This window comes from Fukomys damarensis, unplaced genomic scaffold (assembly GCF_012274545.1).
Source record: "Fukomys damarensis isolate Sample0158 unplaced genomic scaffold, DMR_v1.0_HiC HiC_scaffold_30, whole genome shotgun sequence".
In the NCBI taxonomy this organism is placed as follows: Eukaryota; Metazoa; Chordata; class Mammalia; order Rodentia; family Bathyergidae; genus Fukomys; species Fukomys damarensis.
In genome coordinates this window covers 13432062-13438694 of record NW_022900942.1, presented here as the reverse complement: position 1 = coordinate 13438694, position 6633 = coordinate 13432062, and positions in this window count along the sequence as shown.

Below are 6633 nucleotides of genomic sequence, written 5' to 3'. Positions count from 1 at the left end.
ACTGAAACCTGAACAGCACACATCTGCCAGCAAACCTCCTGTTCTTCACTTTCTATCTTTTCACAGTTACCGCATAACACTGATAAATTAATCAGTCTAAAACTCCATTTCTATTGTCATATTTTTCATGGAAAACCATCATTTGTTATTGCTAGATTCTTGTTTAAAGTTGCAACAAAAAATTGAGGAGCTGAAAAGTGACAAGGGTTGACAGACGTGAGGGGTCATAGAACATTCATTTAATCCTGGAAGGAGAACACTGGTGCAGTTATTCTGGATAGAAGTGTCACTGTGCTAAATCAAATTTAGAATATCCATCCCCTGAGCATACAAGAACACATGGATCTTTGTGTGCATGTGCACACAGTTGTAAACATGCATTTCCATGTAATAATTGTGCCTACCTCTTCATCTTACAAATTCTAAACTTTCTAAAATTCCTACCATTTACTGGCTCCTTAACTTTAAGAGAGTTATTTAATTATTTTTGTCTGAAAATGGTGACCCAGAACATAATTTGCAGATTTATTAGGGATATTACTTTAAGTAATATGAATCAAAAATAGATCAACATAAGTATAATGGCTTTATAAATAACCAGTGAAAAGTGGAAGTGATCTAAAGATCTTTCATCTGGAAAACTAGCAAACTCTAGCTCATCCTGGGACCCTGTTCAGGAATAAAAATAAAGAGACTTTTCACATAGGCAGTAACCTGGATGAATCTCAAAAAAAAAACCAAAACAAGATATATCATGGAAAGGTACAATTTCCCTATGATGAATGTTATCATTATGTATATATAAAATACCAATTTTAAAAATGAGACAGAAAAAATTAAAAATTAAAATTAAGCACATGGTAGAAATCAGGTCTCGAGTATACTTGTTTCCAGCCTAGTACAGAGGCTCAAGCCGGACCAGCAACAAACAGGACTCAAAGTTCAACCCTAGCTGGACTACAGTATCTAGGTGGCATGGTATATGTTATATAAATTTAGTGCATAGATTAGTGGTTTCTGCCTTGGGACAATCATGGATGCAAGTGTGGAATCAGTGGAACTTGATAGCGTCACTGGACTATGCGGGGAAGTCTAAAATAATTTGCTGGAGCTCCTCATGACTCAGGGGTTCACTGACACATTCATTATCTAGATCATGGGATTTAGTCATTTTGGTGATGAGAAAACTTGATTCAGCAAGCAGGGTGGTGCAATCCACTTGCCATTTCATTGGAGTTTACCTCTGAACAGAATAAATTTATTTAACCTTTCATTGCTTCGTATTCATTTAGGACAAGCATATGTTGAGACTTAGTAGCCGAAGAGTCAGTTGAGAATATTTACAAATCTTGGACTGGAAGCTTTCTGAGTGGCCTTCAGGGCAGAAGCTTCAGGTATAAGGCTGACTATAACACCTTCAACTAGTGGAGCTTCCTTGTGAGGGACAAGCTTAGGACATGCTAAGGACCCAATATGGATCTGAGAAGTCAGGTCTTAGCTGTCACTGACCCCAAGTTAGGAGAGTCAGAGGAGAATTAGAAACGTTGAATTGGAGTTCTAAATGAGTTCTGGAACGGTTCCTTCAACCCTATAAGATGGTCCCAAATTAATATAGGGGTTTCCACCAAAAAAAGCCTGTATTCCAGAACAACTGCACTTGACATAGATTTTCTTTCCTCACTGGTCTCTGTGACAGTCCCGTTATGCTGAAGATGAAAGTGTTGGGTGGCTGATTGATAATGCTTTTGGAGAAAAATTAGAAGGAAACAAAAACTATCTGTGCATGACATTAGACTTTAAATATCCATGGATAAAGATTTGATGATGCCTCATTGATAAGGAGATATGGATATTTCTGTGGCATAAGGTATAGCAGGAATTATGATAATAATATATCAGGGCACATCATGTACAATTTGAAAAGCTCTGTCAACTTCATACCATTTCTGAGAAACTTACATTTGGAATATTTACTCATACAGATATAACCTATGTACAGTTAGCCATACCTTTTTTTATGTATTTTTGATGTATCGAACATAACCAAAAAGTAATTATTTTTAAACCTCTCATTTTTTTCCATCTTAATGGGTAAATCTGTAAGATTTTGGGGAGGTCTTCTGGGAAATCTCAAAGAAAGATAAAGATCAAGAAGAGTTTAGGTGAGATTTGATACTGTTTGAAAACTGTCATTTTAATCGATAGAAAATCAAATTCCAGCTTTTCATTCATGTGCTATCAATACTAAACCTTTAAAGAAAGAAGGAAAAATAACTTTATAAATTTTAGTTTTGACCAAATAACATGTTTCTTTTTCTAAAATTCTTCTCCTGCAAGCTTTCTATAGCTTTTCATATCCATTCAGTCTTTGTTTCATATTTTTCATAATCTATTCAGGATAAAATTTCTCATTGCCCCTCAACACAAATTTACATTCCTTGCATGATTTGCATACAATGTTGTTTTGCCTTCATGCTTATAATTTTGGTAGTGTTATTTCCATATACTAATTTTAATTTTAACCATTAGTGGCTTATTTCCTTTTTTCTTCAGGGAAAACCAGGGAATAGAAAATTATGAATTATCTTTCACATACCAGAACTGTAGAGCAGATTATGTAATACTGCAATTATAGATATGTACTTCTAAATAGTATTAATTTTTGATGTAACAATAAGAACATGCTCATCTTTAGAACCAAATATATTTAACTTCTCTTTATCACATAAAATAAGATGCTAAAAGTATAAAATTTTATATTTAGGCTTAGTGTTTCAGCATTTTATCTTATTAGCAAATACCCATTACTTGACACCACATAACTGAAAGGCTAAAATTTATCAAAAAAAAGATTCTGGGAAATATTTTCAGGCAGACATATTAATGTTAAACAAAGCTAACTACCATTGTGTGTTATTTCTCTGTTAACTATTTTTAGTGTGCATATCATACAAGCAAAAGCCCAAAATACTTAAATACAGGTGGTTTTGCCCTGCTGTAGTTGATACAAATGAAGTTATTTATGTTGCTTCTATACTTGTACTTTGTTCATAAATTGAACTTGTAATCTTTATTTTATTGTAAAAACCTACTATGCATAGTATTACTTTATTTGATTAGCAAAATTAGGCAGAATGAAAATATATTCTTATATTAATTATGCTTAATTCTGATAACCCAGAAAACATGTCAAGTTTTATTAAATCAATAAACCCCAAACTAGGCTTACTAACCAAAGATTAGTTCAAGTCAAATGAATGTGAAAAGCAATTGGGTTAGTTACCATATTTCTGGCAGTTTAAAAAATGTTTTATTTATATAAGCACTTATTTATCAGCATTTGAGTAGATTTTCTTTATAATATTTTATGAATTAAATTAATGGTACTTTCTAGAGCCTGAAAAAAAATCAAAACTTGTGCACACCTGTATATAAACTTAAACACGGCACAAATACCCCCTTATAGCTTTCATTCTAAACTTAAGACCACAAGTCAGATAAATACAATAGCCCAAAACTTGCTGGTTTATATAAAATAATAAGCTTTCATTTTGCTCCACTTAATATTTTTATCTGAATCGTGTTTCTGTTAAATGGAGTATAATAAGGTTACTTGCTCAACATGAGAGATAAGGCCTTTTAGAAATACTTGTGTGTATACTCTTTCAAGATTTTCTTTTGTCTTGATATATAGTGGCTTCCGAGGGTCCTTCAGGGGGTTTAAAAGCTCCTGCTGGGTTACAAAAATTTAACGCGGAACTATGGGGAGTCAGTAGGCTTGTATGGGAATGGAAAAGTGTAACATGGGTTTTCAGAGGGATGGAAGAGTCCACCTTTGAAGTGATCATATCAAAGGACTTAAGGGACTTGGAAGGAAAATTGAAGGTGGTTAGAGGAGATGGTAATGGAAAAGAGATGCTTGAGGGAGCCAATTAGGAAATATTTTCAATTAAAAAGAAAAGGAAGAAGCTTCAAGTTATACTCATACTAATAAGAAAGAAAGCAGACATGCCTAGCACTGTCGTACTGAATCAGATAGTAAATTTGAGAGAGCTGTGGAGTAGGATTGGGAGATGGAAAGTTTCAGTCCACTAAGATTCCATGTCCTCTACTAATGGCATCTTACAAAGCTCAGGATTCTAACCCAGTCTCTATGTTTATGAACAGAGAAACCTGTGGTTCTGATACAGTCTCCCTCTCTAAGAAACAGAGACACTCGGACCTTGACTGGCTGCTAAAAAAGAGGCTTACCAGAGAGCCAAGGATACCTTGCTTAAAGGGCAGGGAGTAAATCCTCATTCAAAAAGAGCCAAGAAAGTATATCTAGGAAAATCTTTTCTCGGATAGGGTCTGAGACTCTACCACATACTTGAGAACACACAAATATTTATTTTTATTTTTATTTGTAGATGTTTGAGTACATAATGATTACATTACTCATGGGAAGTCACTATATGCACATAACAAATTTTAATTTTTTCATCCCCTTCCACACTTTCCCATCCCTGTCTCTCCATCTCTTGATCTCTTTCCCTTCGGTGAAAGATCTATCTCCCTATTTCATATACTCCGCTTACTCTGCTCTTTAATTATATTTTGGGCTTCTTATATCAGAGATATCATGGGACAGTTAAGCTTATATGGCTAATTTATTTTACTTAACATTTATGGTCTCAAAGTGCATTCATTTTCTTACAAATGACTCGTTTATCCTTATGCATAGTATAACAGCACTCCATTGTATATAAATGCTTCATTTTGTTATCCATTTTTCTGTTGATGGACATATAGACCATTTCCCAGAAAAAAAAAAAATTCAAATACTCCTCCAACAAAAGGCTCATATTAGAGTCCAGAAAGAATTAAGAAAAAAATTACCCCCCCATAAAACACTCAAACAAACAAAAAATGGGCTACTGCAATGAGTAGACATTTCTCAGAAGATTTAGAATTGGCCAATAAATGCACACTCAGATTCTTAAAACCAAAATCACCCTTATCATGCCCCAAGAGACTATCATCAGAAGCACTGGATTAGATTAGAAGTTGGACCCACCTCTGCCCTACATGATTTAGGATTCTGGCTACAACTGGGCTTGGCAAGCTTAAGGGCAAGCCCCCAAACCAGATCTAATTGCAAAGAAGGTTCAGGGCAGTCAACCTCAATGAGATCTGGAGACAGACTCCTAACTCACCATATATTTAAGTTATCCATTGTATTAGTCAGTTTCCCTGTAGCTGTGGCATGATATCTGATTCCTGCAACTGAGAGGAAAACAATTTTAATTTGGCTCACAGTCCAGGATATACAGTCCTTGGTCAGCTGGCTCCAAAGCAAAGCTGTTCAGTTCAGGGCAGCCAGGAAGTAAAATAGGGAAAAGTGCCAGAGAGGAAGGAGCCAGGGACCAGGTACAGACTCCAAGGCCACATCTGCAGGACCCATCCAGATACATCCAAAAGTGTGGTTCACCAAACCCTTAGGCAAATATGTCCCTAAGCCAAGCAACTAGATACTCCACCCCTACACATGCATCCACTAAAGAATCCATGTATCTATCTACTCACCTATTTATTTTCCCATCTCTTGACCCTCTGGGTCAATGCATTGATCCATTCTACTCACGTGTCCATTTAAATCTCATTATCATCATTATCTCAATATGCACTGATCTATTATTTCATACATTTACTTGTAATTAGCAATAGCTGTTTTAATTCATACGTGTGTATTGGAATTAAAGCCAGTGTAACAAATATATGACATACTTTCTGAAAATATTTCGGAAGGGAAATGCCACAGCTTTCAGAAGACATGAATGCAGCAGCCCCCGTCCCTTCCCCTTTTGTGGCTGAAGCCTAAGGAGATTCAGTACCTGCTGTTGTATTATAGGAACTCTTAGATGTTTCTGACTAAAAGAAAACCACCAATGTTGGCAAAAAAATAAACTTCTAATGATGCAAAAATACTATCAATAAACCACAGCTATGATTTCTTCAAGTAATACCATTATGAAGTAACACTGATTATTTTACAAGCCAATAAGCTTGAGGTGATAATATTTAATTTGAACAAAGCTGTTCCACGTAATCTACAGAAAGTTATCAAAAATTTTTATGAAAAGAAATTAAATTAGCACAATTCGTATTTTGATTTATGTTCATTTGGGATTTTTTACTTAAATACTTTATCTCACTGAAAAATAAAATCTTCCTGTATTTTATTGTTACATTTTAGGCTAATCTGCCATAATGACAGCTATACTAAGTGCTGGAGGGTCCTTTTCAAGCTTTTCACCTGGTAATAAAGTCAAATAAATAACCCAAATATTGCACACTATATGGTACCCAACTGACTAAAATCTCACCAGTTATTTACCCACTCAGGTCAATTCCATTGTTGTAAATAAACAAAGCATTATTAAATGTATTTGTTTCCCTTACCTCCATGAATAAGAATGTGCCTTATTTCATAAAAATTATATTTACCAAGTTAAAAGAAGACACTTTACACTGTTGAAAATATCTATTATAGGGGCCGGGGATTTAGCTCAGAGTTTTGGTGGCCTGCTTTGCAAGCGCAAGGACCTGAGTTCGATTCCCGGTACAAAAAAAAAAAAAAAAAAAAAAAAAAAG